At 46.4% G+C, this 19,088-nt stretch overlaps 1 long non-coding RNA gene across 1 annotated transcript; it reads right to left on the bottom strand.

Moving 5' to 3' along the window:
- Positions 1-906: 906 nt before the first annotated feature.
- On the bottom strand, positions 907-17,465 carry LOC147004847 (uncharacterized). Its single transcript, XR_015047112.1, has 4 exons — positions 17,394-17,465; positions 5,706-5,736; positions 4,012-4,189; positions 907-1,805 (listed from the first exon to the last, which is right to left on the bottom strand). It is a non-coding gene; the product is annotated as an uncharacterized LOC147004847 (long non-coding RNA).
- Positions 17,466-19,088: the final 1,623 nt, after the last annotated feature.

The following is a 19,088-nucleotide window of genomic DNA, read 5'->3' as shown; positions in this document are numbered from 1 at the left end:
AGGCCAGAATGCAACCCCGCTGATAGATGGCTACCAGCAGGTCCCTAGGAGGATCTAGGCCTTGATTCTTTCCAATTCTTTCTTGGAGCTGCCGCCGAGGCGCAGTGAATAAGACGCGCCAGAATTCAGAACAGCAAGGGCCCAAGGTCTGGGTAGGGATGTCAGCCTGTGTGTCAGGCCCAGCCTGGCGCCTGGCCAGCTGGGAGGCTGGGGAGGCAGGAGGTTTGCAGGCTCATAAAAAGAAATGGCTTGTTCTTTTGCCAGATGAGAGCGAGCCAGGTTGGGCGGGGAGAGAAGAAAGGCGCTGCTAGTGCCGGGACATTTCTGCCTAAGATAGTGTTCTCCTTGCAGGTAGGGAGGCAGGAGGTGATCTGGGTGTGCCTCACTTGCAAGTGACCCAGCTGAGGCCTGAGAGATGGAATACCTTGGCCTGAAGCACAGCTCCCTCCCCCGCCCTGCACTCCCACTTCCTCTATGGTAGTTAGGCAAGCCTTGGCTGTTCCCTGACTTTCAAATTTCTTCTGGACTTGAAATGACCCAAACTTGAGAAGTGGTTTTAATTTTTTATTATATTGACTTTGTGTGTATATGTGTGCCATGCATGTGGAGGGAGGGCAGCTTTCTGCAATCAATTCTCTTCTTCTACCCAGGGATCGAACTCAGGTCATCAGGCTTGGTAGCAGGGGCCATTGCCAGATGAGCCTTTTCCCTGGCCCTCAAACAGAACTCCTTAAACCAGCTTCAGATGCAGGGCTAGTCGTGTGGGGCGTGGGGGGTATTTAATTTCAATCTATCCCAGGCAGATACAATAAAAAAATGACTTGCTAGGAATAGGAAATGAAAAGAAACAATGTATGAAATACAAGCCCAGATCTTTATTATTAAATTTAGCAGCCATCTGAATCCTCTGTCAACATGCTATGAAAGTTTCCAAACACTTGTTCCTAATTTCTGGACTTAGCTCACTGAGGACAGGTGCCAGGCAGACCGTGGACTGGCACTAGCACCCAGAGTACACTTTGAGTAGCTGTGGCAAAAAGCCAAGGTCAAGGCATGTAGCTTCTGAATGTAGCTCTACCAGAGGCCTAGCATGCCCTGGCTCTGAGTTCCATGCCAGCACAAGAAAAAAGGTTGGGTTCTGCTACGGGTGCTAGGCCTCATGTTGAGGTGAACCCCAATCACAAGATTATTTTGTTGCTACCTCATAACTGTAACTTTGCTTCTGTTATGGGTCATAATGTAAATATCTGATATGCAGAAATCTGACATGTGACCCCTGTAGAGATCTTGACCCACAGGTTGGGAAACACTGGTTTAAACTGTCCTTGAGACAAATGTCCACACTTTCTCAAATGTCTACCCTACTGGCCCTCTCTTCTGTAAAAACAGTACTGGAATGTGTCAGGGCGGCTGACAGAACCTATGCCAGGGTTTCCCAGAGGAACTTGTTAAAGTGCATCCCTGTGTGATAGGCAGAAAGATAGGGAGGAAGGTTAGAGCTACATACAAAGTTTGAGACCAGTCTTAGATACACACCTAAACTCTGTCTCAAAAGCAAACAAAACCAATGCAGATGTTGCAGGTGCTGTCTCTGCTCGTAGGATGGATGAGGCAGGGCATATCAAACAGAGCCACATGCCTATGTGCAGGCTGCTGCTCAACTTCTCACACTCTGAACGATGAGAGCGTATGTGTTTTCTAGAGGAAAAGAATTAAGTCTTCAAACACTGGCCCCATCCTCCATCACCAACAGGACTCCTGGAAGTTTCCAGCTCTCTGAAGTAGAGTGAGTGTCTTGGTCGCCCCTAGAATAATATTAATACTCATTAATGAGTAGCTGGTGTTCTCTGAGTACAGTGGGACCTTTGAAGAGGCTGTGATGCCCCCTAACTGAACCCTGATCTGCACCCACCAGCTGGCACCATGGCTACCTTTCACAATCTCTACTGTAGGGGCATCCAGGGAACTACCTAGCACCATTGCTAACCCCAAGGGCAGTTCCGTTCAGTACACCATGCCACTCAGTAGGATTTCTTTCCACAGTGAAGCCCAGCAGATGATTTGGGGATACTTCTTCCAAACTATGATATTCACTCCCCAGATCTCCCAATGAAAATCTCAAAGGCTAATTAATATACTGCCACCCAAGGTAAGGCACAGCTCACTTCTGGTACCCACTTCCCTCCCAGGTCCCAGAGTAGGAGATTAAAACCACCTCCCTGAGCTCCTGCATCCTTATCTTAAACAGTTCTAGCAAGACAGTGAATCGGGCCCTCTTCCCATTCCTCCTGTTCCTCTGGACCCTCTAAGTAAGAACTTTAAAAATGGACAAAGCTGCAGACAACTGATGGTTATAACTCTATTTTCTCCCAGTAGATTCCAATGCAGGCTAATCGGACACAATGGAGCATCCAGGGGTGATTTCCTGGTGAGCACTGACCGGCATCTCCTCCCTGGTACTCTGAACTTCACTGGAAATCCACAGGAAAAGAATGCCCAGGGGCCAGTGAAATGGATGTATTATAAAAAACAAAACAAAACACTTGCCAAGCAAGCATGATGATGTGACAGAACTAAGGGTGGAAGGATAGAACCTACTCTCCCAAATTTGTCCTCTGCTCTCCAGCTGTGCAGTGACATACATCATACACACACACGCACACACATACACACACACGCGCGCACACACACATAATTGTAATAAATAAGTATAAACTATAAATAAAATAATGCCTTAACCAGCCCTGCTGCATGTGACATGGTGAGTCCCTCTAGCATCTAGGGTGATGTTTCTCAACTGGGGATCGCAACCCCTATGGGGCTCACCTATTGGATATCCTGCATCTCAAATATTTACCTTACAATTCATAACAAGGGCAAAATTACAGTTATGAAGTAGCATTGAAAATAATTGTATGGTTGGGGTCACCACAACATGAGGAACTGTAGTAAAGGGTCACAGCCCTAGGAAGGTTGAGAACCACTGATCTAGGGTCTATTGAAAGGGCTGTCCCCTTGGCAACTTAGAAACAGAGCATGCTTCCTAGGGAGGCCAAGGGCTGAGCTTTCCCAGAATTCTGTTAGTCTTCAGATGATTAGTGAACACCTACTGGGTGTCAGGTACCAGGAGGGGACCAAAAGGACAGGAAAGCTGCACCGTCAGGGTCCTTCATTCAAAGAGAACGCAAGTTTAAGGTGGTGACATTGCCACTGCCCTGTAACAGCTTCTCTGTTCCACCCAGGTCTTCAAGGTAAAACATGAGCCATCCCTGAGTTCTCAGCTCCTTGGTGGTCTTCCTCGGCTACTGGAGAGCCTCCTAGCAAGGGCTATGCCCTCAGCTGCAGCCCCTCCTCCCACTCCCACTGATCAATGGCCTCATGAGTGTTGCCAAGGAAACTCACACATTTTGGACTTTACCAGGTCTAGGCTCCTAGTTACCACATAGCCTGGTGCTGGGAGAGACATACCAAATTAAAGAGCTTAGAGCTGTTGACCTTCGTTGACCGACATCCCCAAGCTAAAGTAAACCCTGGCCTCGGTATTCCACAGTAAGGAGGGGAGAAGCCCAATTATTCAAGCTGGTTATGGGTCATTCTCTCTGTCTGAATTTTGGTCCTTGCCTTTAGGGGTCTTCCCAAGTTCTGGTACTCAAATGGCTTTCCATCTACCATAAAAAAATCATCAGATTTAATATTCTGTCTATGTGGACTACAAACTCAGGGTACAACCAAACTCCTCCATTGACTTCTTTGCCTCCTGTCCACCATGCTTTCTTCAAGGGACCCCAGGGTGGCTCAGGAGGAAGCCCTCAGAGCTGACTTGGGGCTCCAGAGGGAACAGAGGCCATTTTTCTGAATAGTTTCTCCCCCAAGTTGGCTGGAGACAGTTGACAGCCAGTTGGGGCTTAGGGAACAGAGGTGACCATGTCTGCCTGGAAGCAGCTGAGAACCGCCACTGTGAGGAAACCCAGGCAGCTGGACTGGTCTCCGGCAGGCAGCAACAACACTTACCTTCCCCTTCCTGGGTTCCTGGGTTTGGGCCAGAGTATCCACTGCGGCTGGGACAGAGTGTGGTCCCAGACAGACCCCCGGCAAACAGCCCCTCAGCCTTCCAATCAGCTTCCTTGTGCTTGTTTTCACAGCTGTTCCTCCAGCCAGGCTGTTCCAGTGAGCAAAGGAATCTGTTTGTCTGAGAAAAAGAATGTGGCAGAAAGGCAGGAGGCGCCTGGAGCAGCCAAGGCAGCCTTGGCGGCTTCAGAGTTCCTCATAGGCCCGCCCTGCTCCAGCCATACTCGGGATGCCGATGTCACAAGCTCAGAAACACCCTCCTCACGGTCACCTCACTCATCTGGAGCTCTCCTCTGTGTACCAGGAATTTGGACAGTGTCCTGAGAACAGGTGCCAGGCATACAGGACAGAAGCCCCCCATGCCCCAGCATCAGTCTGAGGTACTTTGTTTACTGTTTTTTTTTTTCATTTACAGACACACACACACACACACACATACCCACATTGGTGGGGTGGAGGTCCCCTAAGAAAGAAGTCAGTCAGCTGTGTATGTGAGGACAGAACTAACAGGGTGGGAAGAGGGCTAGAAAGCAGTAGTACAAGTCACCCACTAGTCTTACCTTTGGCCCAGCCTCATGACTAGGTACAGGACAGGTGACTGAGCTAGGCGCAGGTAAGATGAAGTCCATTCGGCAAATGGAAGGTCCAGCCACAGCCCCCCAGGCCTGTCAACCATGTCCTAGAGCACTGTGACCACCCCCAGGGTAGAGATGGACCAGGTTATCCTCATTTGTGGGGTTTGGGCCATAGGGAACACACAGGATCCTAAAAGAAGGGCCCCCATCTCTCCAGGAACTGTTTTTCTCACTTAGCTCAGGCCAACATCAAACTTACCTAGCAGATTAAGTCTGAACTTCTGGTCCTCCTGACTCTACTTTTTGAGAGTTGCGATTACAGGCATCTGCCACTATACCCGATTTGTGTGATGCTGGGGCTAGAAGTTGGGCCTTGTGTGTTAAGCAGTCTCTGCATCTCTAGTCCCTCCAGGCACACATGTTATCCCAATCCTGCCCCTATTTACCCTGCCACTAATCCTCTGGAGTGACTAAGTGTGGGCTGGGGCCAGGCTGTCAGGGAGCCACAACTTCTGGAACAACTTTCTGGATTTTATCAGGCTCTGATCCTTAACTAGTCAGATTTTGTTTGGAAACTGCTGTTGTGGTCTGGCTTGAGTTGAGCCTCTCAAGTGTGCAGTATAAGTAAAACACAACACCATTAGTATTAATAAAAAATCCTCTCTCCAATTATTCCTAATTATTAATAATCTGGATGTCACTGAGCTATCACACACACACACACACACATTGTCATGCCCTTAGTCACCTTCTTCACATACCTTGCCTCTAAATGGCTCTAGGCCAAATGACTTAGCCAAGTTTGTACAGCAAGAGTGACCAGGAGAAGATGTCTTAGACTGGACTTTCCCAAAAGAGATCCCAGAAAGGATTAATAATAATAATAATAATAATAATTCAAGAGTAGGGCAGTGATTTATCTTGTCAATTTGACAGGATATAGGCTCATCTAAAAGAAAAGCATTCAGCCATACCTGTAAGGAATTATCTAGGTTAGTTAAGCCTCTGGGCATTCTGGGAGTGGGGTATCTTGGTCAGGTTAATTAAGGCAGGAAGACTTACCACTGTGGGTGACATCATTCTGTTGATTGGCCTGGATAAAAAGGGGGAAAGTAAGCTGAGTACCAGCAAGCATCCTTCACATTCTGCTTCCCAATTGTGGATGCAAGGTGACCAGCAGCCCCAACCCCCTGCTGCCTTGATTTTCACAGCCTGATGGACTCTTCCTGTGAACTGTGAGTCAGAATAAACCCTTCCCCACTTACAGTGCTTTTGTCAGACTATTATCACAGTAACAGGGAACTAAGACAGGTAGTGAGTAGAGACAAAAAGCAGCAGGAAGATGAGCATTGCCAGGCAAATCACCAGAGTGAGACACTGGAGTGTCTCAGTGACACCTCAGCATTTCCACAGTTGAGGTATGGGAAGCTGAGGTAGCTCCTCTCCATCATTATCTGGAAGATGTGCCATGACCATTGCCTGAAAGCCCTTGGGGTAGAATTTCCCAGGCACTCAGAGAAAGTTATAGATTGGTGAGGGTCACAGGAATTGAGCTAGAGTAGGCATGGTGACACATGTCTGTAATCTCAGCACTTGGGAGACAGGAGTAGGAGAATTATGAACTCTAGGCAAGCCTAGGCCTAGAGTAAGACTCTCTTTAAAATTTTAAAAATAAATGAATTTAGTGTACAAATGTTTGCAGCACTGTCATTACCTAATTCTACAACATGCATCATACACTTGCCTTCCAAGCTCTGAGTGACTGATACAGTCTACCTACTGTCTCTAATAGATTGCCTTCTATGAATATTTCACATAGATGCAATCACACAGCATGTGGACTCTTGACTGGTTTCTTTCATGTAGATAGGGTACTGTGTTCCATGTCTACAGGTGTGGAAGCCAGAAGTTAACACTTCTCTATTCCTCTCTTAGTTTTGAGACAGGATCTCTCTTTGAATCTGGAGTGGGTTGTTTGGGCTAAGTTTACCAGCCAACAAATCCCCTGTTTTTACTTCCCCCAGCTCTGGGGTTACAGATGCTAGCTAGCCACCAGGTCCAATTTTTTCATGAGCACTGGGGATCCCAACTTAGGTCCTCATGTAAGCTTAGGTTTTTCAAAACCTACGTTAAAGTTTCTTAAACGCTTTAACCTCCCTTCTAGCCCATCACCTACCAGAGGTAGTGGAAAGGAAAGGTTAATAGGGCAAAGATGAATATAGACCTGCTTAGAAAGAGTACTTTTGGCCAAAAACATCTTCATTGTCAGGATAGCAGCAATTCAGTTCACACACATCAGCAACGGTAGCTCCATCTACTAGAAAATACCATTCACAAATTAGCAAGGGCAGTTCAATCCAGAAGAACCATGAGGCTCTGCCAATTGACCACAGTCCTTGGAAGCAGCAAGAAGCCACTGAAATATCACAAGAAATTGCTGAATTTCTCTTTACAAAGTCACAACAAACGATGATCAGTGAAGAGTGGCAAGGTGAACCAATGTCACAGGGTCATCAGTGAAGACCAGAGTCCACAAAGCCCACCAAAGACCAGCAAAGAGTGGCAAGGTGAACCAATGCCACGGCCTTGTTCACTGTTATACTTACACTGTTTCCAAACATCATGTGTCCTTGAAAGTGTCTGCTTGAGCAAAACATCACATGCCCCTTTTCCAGGAAGTTTCCAGAAAAACACCATGTGTCTGTTCTCAGCAAACATCCTCTCATAAAACAGTTTCCAGAAAAAACATCACATGGCACAACTGAATCTCCAAAGAAACCAGAAATTTCCACTTCATCTTCATGTTTGCTCAAAGAATGCTTTTACTAGCTAAGCCATCTCCCCAGCCCCTAACACAGGGCTTATAAACTTCATCCACATAATAGAACAAATTAGCCATTCCTTTTGTGTGCTTGAACGGACATGCCACAGTGTTTCAGCACTGGTGGATATTTATATAACTTTTTTAAAAGATTTACTTTTATTATTTTTAATTCTATGTACATGTGGGGGTGTACATATGAGTGCAGGGCTCTGGAAAGCCAAGCCTAGTATCCCCAGTAACTGGATTTACAGACAATTGTGAACGGCCAGTTATGTGTTGGGTATTAAAATTGGATCCTCTGGAAAAGCAGACAGTGCTCTTAACTGCTGAGCCATGTGTAAGTTTTTGTGTGGACTTAGCTATATACCTGAACAGCATGGTGAGTCTGTATTTATCTTTTTGAAGAAGAAGAAGAACAACAACAACAAAAACCCCTATATTCTATAATATTTATGCCTTGTTAGAATTCCACCAGGAATTAGGAGGACTGGAATTTCTCCATACCCTCATTCTGTTCCCCTTTCTTCCTCCCTCCCCTCTATCTTTCTAATTTTCTTTCCTCCCTCCCTTCGGTTCCTTTCTTCTTCCATGCTTTCTTTCTTCCATTACTCTGCTTGCTCCCTTTCTTTTTTCCCCTCCCTCAGTCTCTCTCTCCCATTTCCCTCTTCTTTTCTTGGACCCTCTGGGCTTGAAGCCAGATCTTATTGTGGTTTTCAGGTTTTGCTTGCTTGTTTTGTGACTTTTTTTTTTTTGATGTTGTTGCTTGATGGGGTTTGTGTGTGGCTTGTTGTTATTGTATTTTTGTTTTAGGGAGACAGTGTCTCACTATGTAGCTCCATCTGGCCTGGAACTTGCTCTGTAGACTAGGCTGGCCTCAAACTCACAAAGTTTGCCTGTCTCTCTCTCTCTCTCTTGGCTGCACAGGTGGCTCATTTGTTTTCTTGATGATGTACAGCATGTCTTTTTCTTGGTTTTGTTTGGGGATTGTACACATATAGCCAGGGCTGGCTTTGAATTCCTGATCCTCCTGCTTCTATCTTCCAAGTGTTGGGATTGCAGGTGTGTGCCACCATGCCCAGCTATTGCAGCACGTTTTAAATAATCATAAACTCTACACACATTTGTTTTTACTGTGCTGTCTCAAATGCTGGATATTATAATATTAGTAACTGTAAAATTGTATTTTTAATTTTATATTTGCTTGATATAAACAACAATATTAAGATGTTATGTTCTTTTGTGGATTATCTTTATATGTTTTCTTTTTAACAATATTTTCTTATCAATTGAGATGAGCTCTTTCATAAAATAATTCTAACAACCATACTTTTTTGTATATAAACTGGTGTCTTTTTAGTTTGGAAACCATAGTTTGGTTTGGGGGTGGGGGTTAGAGGGATTTGTTTTTTCTTCCTTTGTTTTAAGCATTTTTTAAAATTATCTGTACAGTTGACCTTTATTTTCTATATTATTTTTGTTGTGTTTTTTTGTTTGTTTTTATTTTTTGAGACAAGGTTTCTCTGTCTTAACAGCCCTGACTGTCCTGGAACTCACTCTGTAGACCAAGCTGCCCTTGAACTCAGAGATCTGCCTGCCTCCCAAGTGCTGGAATTTAAGACATGTGCCACCAATGCCCAGCTATTCTCTATTTTCTAATTTCTTCTACCACATCAAAATCTCCTTTCCAAAAGGAGGGTGGAGGCAAAACATGGATTTAAGATGTGATTCTTCAGAAAAAAAAAAATAGTCCTTTTAACAGATCACCAGATTTCTCCAGTGAGTCCCTTTATGCTGATTTCTTCCTGCCCCATGAGGTCTTCCTGAAAAGAGGAGGAGGAGACTCATTTAGTGGGTCCATAAAGAACATGGGCTCTGGGGATAAACTGGACTTTAAACCCCAGCCCTGATACCATGTGGGCAAGTTGCTTGATTCTCTGTGCCTCAGTTTCCTTGTTTGCACAATAGGTTGTGGCTGGAGAAGAAAGCATGGAGAGTCACCGGGGCAAACATGAAAAAGCCAATGGCAGTAGAAGACTAGAAACCCATCAACCATAGGGCAAAGAGGAGAAAATTGCAAGCTCTCCAAGTGTGAAAAAAGGCAGGTAACTGCACAACAGACCTATATAAAAAGGTCATGGTGTTCAGGGTCTAAGAGCTTGTGAGCCTTGTATTTTTCCCAGCTTTTAGCCAACTTCACTCTTAGAAGGGCTGTTCTTTTTCTTACTCAAACTATTTCCATCACTATTTCTTCTGTCCCTGGTGATAATAATAATAATAATAATAATAACATATTATTCTGTGTATGTGTTTATTTGTGTGCATGTATGCATATGCAAGAGAGCACATGCTATGGCAATTATGTGGAGGTCAGAGGACAACTCTCTCGAGTTGATTATCTCCTTCCACTGTGTGGGTCCCAGGGATCCATCTCAGGCCATCAGGCTTCGCAGCAATTGCTTCCTATTGGCTGTGCCATCTCACTGGTCCTTAGTCCAGGTCTCTGCTCCTGGAAATATAAATATGTCCTTGGGACTCTGGTCTGCACCTATGACAGGAATGGCTCATGTTCTAGGTAGGATTGTTAAAAATATTAAATGGTGTCCCAAGCATATCTCAGTTTCCCTAAGTAAAGCTGGCGTAGTCAAGTGCAAGGGTGAGATGGATGCCTTCTGCGCTTGCCTGAGAAAGGCTAAATTTCACAGGGATTCTCGACCTGTGGATATTTACATTGCAACTCATAACCATTCCAAAATTACAGTTATGAAGTAGTAGTGAAAAAAATTGTATGGTTGGGGGTTCACCACAACATGAGAAACTGTATTAAAGAGCCACAACATTAGGAAGGTTGAGAGCCAACTCAAGAGACCCTGTTTCAGCCTGTAGGACCTGGTCCTCCAAACTGGGAAGAAAGATCAACCTTTGATCATCTGCCAAGAGCTGCCATTGTGGTCTTTGTTTTCCCACACCCAGGGGGTGTAACTGGGGATGAAAACAGCCCTACTTGCTTTGTTTGTTGGTCGCCACTGCCACTGAATACTATCCTGTAATCCCCTTTACCCTGCCACCCAAGTGGCTCGCACCCAGGAATTTTAATTGACCTGGATTTAGAAATTTTGTTAACAATGAGTCATAGGAGAACAACAGCAGCAGAGGGTGGATTTAAATACTCAAAACTGTTAGATGGGGCAGTCAAGTCCCCAGAAAGCTGCTCAGTGGGAGCCAAAGGGAAGGTGGCATCCCCAAGCTGAGCCACAATCTTCATGCCCCAGAAAACAGAAAATGGCTATTCCCTGCTTATCTCAGAACAAAGCAACGTCCCAATGTTTAGTCTTAAAATGGACCCTCTCCTTCCCTAACCATACCCACCACCTGGCAACACCATGCATTTGTGACGCCTTGGCTCCGGGTAGCCAGGCCTCTGTTTGGCCTCAGCTGCGTTAAGTCTAGTTAGTTGATGGTCATCTTGTGAAACTAGGAAGGCAGGCAGGCAGCATTGCCTCTGTTTTATAGGCAAAGCAGCTGAGGCCTCCAAAAGGTGACTGTCTAGGGCACTGATGTGTTCACATAGGGCCTCCCCATTTTCAGCCTTCAACCACTATTCCAACATGTTAGTACATCAGAATGCCCCTACAGGAGCAGTTGCCACACCAGGTTACTCCGGTTCTGGTTCACTGGAGCCAACACTTAGATTTTTAACCTGGTAATGAGGCTATGGAGTTGGTGACCACAGGTTTCATACTGAGAGCCACTGGCCAAAAACTTCTGTCCCACATTACCCATTCCTGACTACTTCAGCAGCCCTGGATGAACAGATGTGGGTCTCCCCGCCCCCAAGAACCAGTCAATGACAGTATATCTGAAAGGATAGAGATGACAGCTTGCAATTGCAGGGTCAATCACATGAATGTGAGGGTCTTGGGCAAGACAGAGCTAGCCCAGGTTTAAGGTTTGAGCACGTGGGGTTAATTCAAAATCCCTTCTGGGAAGTCGGGTGTCTGGGGAAGGAGGAAGGTGGAGTGATTGCTTATCCACAGACCCATCAAGGTCTTGACTGTGTTAAAACCCAATCATTACTTCCAGGTAGTAATGTGTTTTAGGCAATGTCTTCTGCTTCTGCTCAGTAATGCATGAGTCTCAGAGCCGTGGCCAGAGAAATGGCGAGCCGTCGTCTATTGAGCGAGTGATAATGGAATCCAGGAGGTGGAAATTACAAGTCGAAAAGTAAAATCGATGCCCTGGCTGTGAAATGACTGAAGGCCTGGTGAGGAGCTCTGTGGATGTGGGTCCCCTGCTTGCTCCAAGAGGGCCTCTAAGACACTTGGCAGTTCAGAAGTTCCTTGTGGGCAGGGAGCATATTTTAATCATGGGTAATCATATGATGTCATGCTGGAACAGGCCTTAGAGAGCTTCCAGCCTTGGAATGGCAAATTGGTTTCATTTTGGTGCCAGCTCCAATCGGTTAGTGATGGCTGCTTAGAGCGCTGGCCTGAGAAGGGTTCTGCATCTCTGGGCTCCCACCACCATCAACTAGCTGTGCTTACCACAGGCGGGGTGGCAGGGAGGCAGCACTCTGCTCTAATTAGCCAACCCTGATGTAGTTCCACCTGCCCTGCTGAACACGAGGCAAGGACTGGTTCACTGCGCAGTGTCCCTGGCCATACCTCAGTGTCTTCCTGTCTCCTAACAGGGTGTTCCTGTTTTCAGTAGCTAGGGGGTCCATAAAAGTAGTCAAGGGTCTGTGAACTTGATGGGGGTTGGGGTGGGACAGAAAATGTGTCATCAGTATAACTAACCTCTAACTGAAAACAAGCACTTCCTTCCATTTCATGGCACAGTGTTTGGTCCCTCCTGTGACTGTCACCAGCAGAAACCACAGCTATCCTCAGAACACTTGGGAGTTGGTATCTTTAAAGATTGCATCTGCACCTTGCTAGTGTGAAACAACGGTAGTCATTAGATCTGCCACTAAATCCTGTTCTTTAATGTGTTAATGAAAAACCACATCTATTACTGCCCCACAAAGTTGCTTTTGAATATTTGGATAACTACATTTCAATCTAATTGGTCTCCTCTGTAATCCTGTTTTGTGCATTGGAAATCCACCAGTCTGTGAAGGGATCCACAGGCCTCCTTGGGTGCTAAAGAGATGCACAACCAACCAACAGTTAGAAGCACAACTCTCCCTTCCCCAGGTGTGTCAGGCTCTGCCCAGCACAGGCTTCAGGTAGAGAAGAAGATAAGGGCGCCAAGGCTGGCCTTTGCTGCTTTGGATTCATTGCTGTGATTTGGTGGCAGCTGGCAGCTGAGACAGTGAGAATTGGCTGCTCTCCATTCTGAAGAGACAGCTGACTTCGGGGGCTCCCTGGGCTCAGATGCCCAGACGGTGACAGCTCTGGCCCCATTCCAGGCCTCCCTGGTTTGGCCTTCCACAGCAATGGTCAGTCTGGGTCACAAATATAACGGCAGTGCAAATGTTTGACCTGGGCCTTTTTTCTCCTATAGCAACCCAACCCTGGGCCTCTGTCCCCACCAGGACTATGGAAGGCTGCACATCCACAGGTTATCTTTGTTCCCAGCCCTGCAAGCTTACCGATACAGCCCAATGTTGGCTCTAGCTGCAGGGCTCGAGACAAAGACTACCTGTGGATGTTTTGGTTTCATTTCCAAAACTACATGGATTCTCCTGCCATCAGAGATGCAGATAGATGCAGGATTACAGGCTATTAGGCCTAGACACCATCTCCAAAACTCATCTCTTTTCCCATCTTTTACCCCCATCTTCACTTTGCAAACCAAGACACTGGCTGAAAGAGGGACAATGACCTTCTCATGTGGCACAGACATAGGTCTAGAATCCACAGCTCCAAACCATCAGGCCAGTCCTTTCCCCAGTACTGTACAGCCTCATAAATAATGCAAGAACTGGGTACTTGAACCTTCTGTCTCAGAGTAAGGACTGGTGAACAATGAAAGTACAAGGTCTCCTGGTTCAAAGTCACCATCTTATGAAATGGAGGGATCACACTGTGGCTACCCATTTTCAGCAACCTTTGCCCACACCACACTGATGCTCTGTGACTCGTGGAGCTAGAAAGGCTGCGACGAAATTCACTTAAAGACTCTGAGAAATTCTGGAAAGGGGTTGGGGTAAAGAATGGACCTCCTTTATTTCCTAGCAGCATCACCAACAGTGCCCAAGGGGGCTTTCCAGATGGAGCCTGCCCCACCTGAGGCGACTTCCCTACTGAATTTGAAGTCAACAAGCCTGCCTGAGATACAAGGTCCTTCAGTTAGCCCTCATATGCAAAAGTGTATTTCTTGCTCACATCCCCTTCCTAGCAGCAATTCTAAAAACAGCCTTCCCCAAGATAATTCATTAATCTAAACTTCAGATTTCTTCTATCTCTTAGAAATGGCACTACCAACTTCAACAGGGGACTTGCAAGGTCAAAAGAGAATGGAAAGAAGAAATGGAGGGACCTGAAATGGGAGAAGTTATGATTCAACATCACTTCTATTCACTTTCCATAGGCTACAGCTATGTCACATGGCCCCAACCTAACCTCAAAGAATCCTGGGAAATGTAGTCTTAGAAACTCAATAGGATAAGCAGATGGCTGGAATGAAAACAGAATGTCCCTGCTCCAATTTCAATGCTACACTATTATCCTAGTAAAAAGGCTTTGGGTTGAGCTGGATGTGGTGGCACATACCTATAATTCCAGCACTAAAGAAGCAGAAGCAGGTGGATCTCTGTGAGTTTGAGGCCAGCCTGGTCTATATATTGAGTATCAGGTCAGCTAGGGAGACCCTGTCTTTTTTTTTGGGGGGGGGGCATATTTTGAGACAGGGTTTCTCTGTGTAGTCCTGGCTGTCCTGGAACTCACTCTGTAGACCAGGCTGGCCTCGAACTCAGAAATCCGCCTGCCTCTACCTCCTAAGTGCTGGGATTAAAGGCGTGCGCCACCACTGCCTGGTGGGAGACCCTGTCTTTGAAAAACAAAAAACAAAAAACAAAAAGCAAAACAAAAAAACCTTTTGGTTTCATATGAAAAACTAGTTTATGTGATATGGTAAAATGTTGGAAAGATATAATTAAAAGGTTTCTGGGCAGCTTCAAAAAGCTAACAGGAAGTCGCCTAAGCAGGTTTGGGAAGATCGAGATGACTAACCTTCTTGGCTTGATTCATCCATTCAATAAATATTATGGAGCCCTACAGTAGCAGACCTCTTTCTATGTTGTGTTTGTGTTGCTATCCCCAAACCCCTCACAGAAACTAATGAAGAGAGAGCCAAGGCCTCTTCTCCTGATACCCAGTTCCAGAAGTACAGTCCATGATGACAGAAACGCATAGCCAACTTTATGGTATTGGAAGTACATGGCTTAGGCTCCTTACATCACTGTGGGAGACAAAGATAAGAGAGCTAGCCTGGAACCAGAGCCCCCCCTCCAAACAGGAGGCTGTGGCTCACCACAGTTCCTGAGCTGAGCGTATCTGAAGAAAGGTTGCAGTGGGCACTTGTTACATGTCCTCTCGGTAACTGGCAGCTACCAAAGGTTGCGACTCCAGCACTGGCCAGGCATGCTTGTAAGCCCAGCACTTGAGAGGTAGAGGTGGTCAGATAGCAGATTAGGCCAGCCTAAGCTTTATAAAGAGGTTTTATCTCAAGAGAACAATGAAACATTTATACTCAAGAAAAAAATGACAAACTTTTCACTATGACCTACAAGACCTTTCCAGCTTGGCCCTGCCTGCTAAACGGACCCCATATCAACCTTCTCTACACTAGCTTGTCTATCCACCTGACCACTCCTCCCTGCTCCCATCTGCTTCACCTTGCCTAGGTCTCTACTCCAAACCTCTTCCCAAGCAGGTTCAGGAATACTTGTAATGCTAGCCACCTGGAAGGCTGAGGCAGGAAGAGCTTGAGTTTGAGGCTAGTGTGGCCATCACAGTGAAACCCTAGCTTTAAAACAAAGGGGACAGAGGCAGGGGGAGATGCGGTGAGATGGCTCAGAGGTTATGAGCAGATGCTAAAACCAGGATTCCATCTCTAGCATCTACATGGTGGTTCACAACCATTGGTAACTCCTCTTTCAGGGGATCCAATGATCTGTTTTGGCATCCTCTGGTGCTACCTGCAGGTGGCTCAACAATATACATGCAGGTAAAACACTCATACACATGAAAATTTTAAAAATTGTTTCGCAAGACCCTATTTCTAAGAAAATAAACTAGAGATGAAACTCAACAGTAGAGCAACTGCTTAGTATGAGCAAGGCAATGATCCTCAGCTGACGCACACATAACAAGCCCTTCCCTAGCCAACATGCCTTAAAGAGCTCCACATAGCTTTTCCATTGCTTGGCTCTGCTGAGACATCCATCCATGGCTTTGTTTGCTATCTAGCCTCCCCACTGGAGTGGAAGAATACTGAGGATAGGGGCTGCCTTCTTCACCACTCAATCCTTATGCCTAAACCCGAGCCCAGAACATAAGTTCTCAAGAAATACTGGTCGCTGGTCAGTGTTGGTGTGTGCCTTTAATCCCAGCACTTGGGAGGCAGGGTCAGGAGGATCCCTGTGAGTTTGAGGCCAGCCTGGTCTACAGAATGAGTTCAAGGACAGCCAGCATTGTCACACAGAGAAACTCTGGCAGGCAGGCAGGCAGGCAGGCAGGCAGGAAGGAAGGAAGGAAGGAAGGAAGGAAGGAAGGAAGGAAGGAAGGAAGGAAGGGGAAGGGACAGGGACAGGGGCAGGGGAAGAAAAGGGAAGGGAAGGGAGGGGAGGGGAGGGGAAGGAGGGAGGGAGGGAGGAAGGAAGGAAGGAAGGAAGGAAGGAAGGAAGGAAGGAAGGAAGGAAGGAAAGAGGGAAAGAAGGAAAGAAGGAAAGAGAAATACTGGTAAGAATGAATGGGTACGGCCACATCCACCAGCCTCATAAACACGTGGCTGGAACTGAGAGGAAGCCCCTGGGCACCTGGAATGGAACAGCTAGACTGACCATGCCCTTCCCCACACCTCACCCCAGTTTCTGCCATCCTTAGAAAAGGCCCCAGACTAGAAGCTTGATGGTGCCCTGTTTCCTGGGACCCTTCCTGTTACACACAAGCTCTGTGCTCTTATGTGCCCACCCCCATTGTCACCTAAGAATCTATAATAAATAGACCGCTCTCTAAAACTCACCCTCTGCGTCTATGGATTTCACTCTTCAAATTCTCAAGACAAGAACCCAAACGCCACTGACTCAGGGTGTCTTGGATAGCTGTGGAGTTTTCAGAACTGTAGTTTCCTGAGAAAGGCCCCATTGTTCTCAGAGACACCACAAAATTCCTGTATTGCACACACTCTAAATGCAAATTTGTTTTCATTTTTTTTGTTTTGTTTTCAGGTTTGTTGTTGTTGTTGTTTTAAGACAGTGTCTTAAAGACAGTAGCTAGCCCTGGCTGGCCTGAAACTCATTGTGTAGACCAGACTAGCCTGTAACTCATAGAAATCCACTGGCCTCTGAAATACAAAAAAAGGCCACATCTAAACTCTTTGTGTAGAGTTTGAGCAGGCTAATGTTCCAGGGAGCACATGGGAGGCCTGAGCGATGGGAAGGGATTGCCATGGTTCCTGGCCCTGTGAGGTTTGGGAGAAGCACAGGAGGTAGCCAGCCAGAAAGACCTACTTGGCAGAAAGCCTAGGAAGAATTTAGCGCTAACTTTACCAGTCGGACCTTTGAAAGGACAAAGGATCAGGGCAGTGGTGTAAGTGGCTTATCCAGCACATTGGTTCTGTAGCTCCTGAGGACAGGACTCAGAAAAACTCTGACACCCCTCCACCTCCCACCTCCTACCTTCCCCTCCCCCTTCCCACTCCCCGCTCCCACCTCCTACCCCAGTTGCTGTCACCCAGCCCTCCAACATTAAGGCTTCACTTACAGATGCAAAGAAAACGGATGTAGCCCAACTTTCTCTCATTTCTGTTTTCCTCTATTGTGGGCATGCCTAGCGCTGTGGAGGTGGTCAGCTAAGAGCTGCATCTGCCAAGATCTCACAGGGGCGAGATGAGATTTCAGTTGCTTCTTGTGTTTCAACCTCTTTTCTGATCTGGGAGGAGGAAGAAAGCCAACCCACGTGGGTGACTCAGAAAACAAGCCTAGATAAGAGCATATTGACAGGCCCAGCTAGCAGGCCCCTCATTCACACCGGCTTCAAAGACAAACACTTTCCGTTTGTCGATTTGTTTTAGGCCCTTGCCGAATCTGCAACTCTGTGGCCTTGACTCTAAAAATAAATCTCCTGCAGTAATGACGAGGCAAAGAGGAAGGCATGCAGGGAAGGAAAAGAGGAGGGAGGCAAAGCAAAGACAGGCCAGGAGAGAAACTGAATACCAAAACAGGAAGAAGGGATGTGGGGAACTCACCCCAGCGGCTTCCTCCAGAGCAACAGCTAGGCGCATTGCAAAAGTCATCAGCAGGACCAGCTGTGACCTGCAGGGCCCTGCGGTTGATCAGAACCTAACCTGGGAGCAGGGTGGGGGAGGGGAGAGGGGAGGGATGGAGACAGACAGTCCTAGTGAGCCATTTTGCCTTCAACCTGCTGCTCTCTGTAGCCCACCAACCAATAAATATCTCAGTGACACTGGGAGCCTATTAGAAATGCAGGTTCTCCAGTACCTCCTGAGACCCTCAGAAGTACACCACGGGTAAGGATGAGCCTTAATACCATTGGAGATGGAAAAGGCAGCCAGGGTCCCTGGGGTGTCACTGAATGTAACCCAACTGAGGCCCTTCACTTTCTTCACTCCAAACAAAGAAAAAGTTGAGCCTTTCCCTCCCTGCCCTCATGGGGAAGATGGTACCTAGAACTTTGATTACAATAAAGGAATAGCAAGCACCTCAGTACAGTGTCTGGGTCTTGTTGATCACAGTCCACGGTGTTAGAATGTGCCTGTTTAGCACCTGGACCCAGGAGCCTTAGGAGGTTCTTAGGTTCATGATCACCTGGCACTGATGTAACTTGCCACTCCCAAGGGTCCCTCTGGGACCTCAGTCTGAAATGCTCCCTGCCTCCTCTTTGTGACTGGGGCTTTTGATTCATGCCTTAATTCCTGCATTCTGTCCTTCACTTGAGCCTGGCTAATGCTCGCAAACCTGTCCTTACTGTTTTCATCAGTTCTCCAAAGAGACTTTCTATCCTCCTTGCTGCCTCTGTGCTTAGACACTGTTATTTAGTGTGGATTCCAGGTCCCCCACTCTTGCACAGGCTGGGCAGGTGAGCAGGCAGACCATTGTTTAGATGCTGAGCAGGTGACAAATAGTTATGACTGTTCTTCACTAGAATTCTAAATAGTGGCTGTCACTCTTCATTGACTATAAAATGTACAAATGTGAATGATAAGAAAGAACGTAACTGTGGCCCATCTTATCAAATTTATTTTAGCTGTGCTTTAAAATCAATTTAATTTGTAAATTATTCATGGCATGTAGCAACTTGCACATCCAAACCCTAGGCTTTTCAAGATTGCCCTAACTTTTCCTAGACGTTTGTAGATTTTTTTTTATCATTTTTTATTACAAGAGTAATGCATATCTATTTTAGAAAATGTGGATACTACAGATAAGCAAAACTAAT

This window comes from Mus caroli, unplaced genomic scaffold (genome assembly GCF_978045245.1).
Source record: "Mus caroli unplaced genomic scaffold, Mus_caroli_1 scaffold_5, whole genome shotgun sequence".
Lineage (NCBI taxonomy): Eukaryota > Metazoa > Chordata > Mammalia > Rodentia > Muridae > Mus > Mus caroli.
Note: the sequence above shows the minus strand (reverse complement) of the source record. Positions and strands in the feature narration are given on the sequence as shown.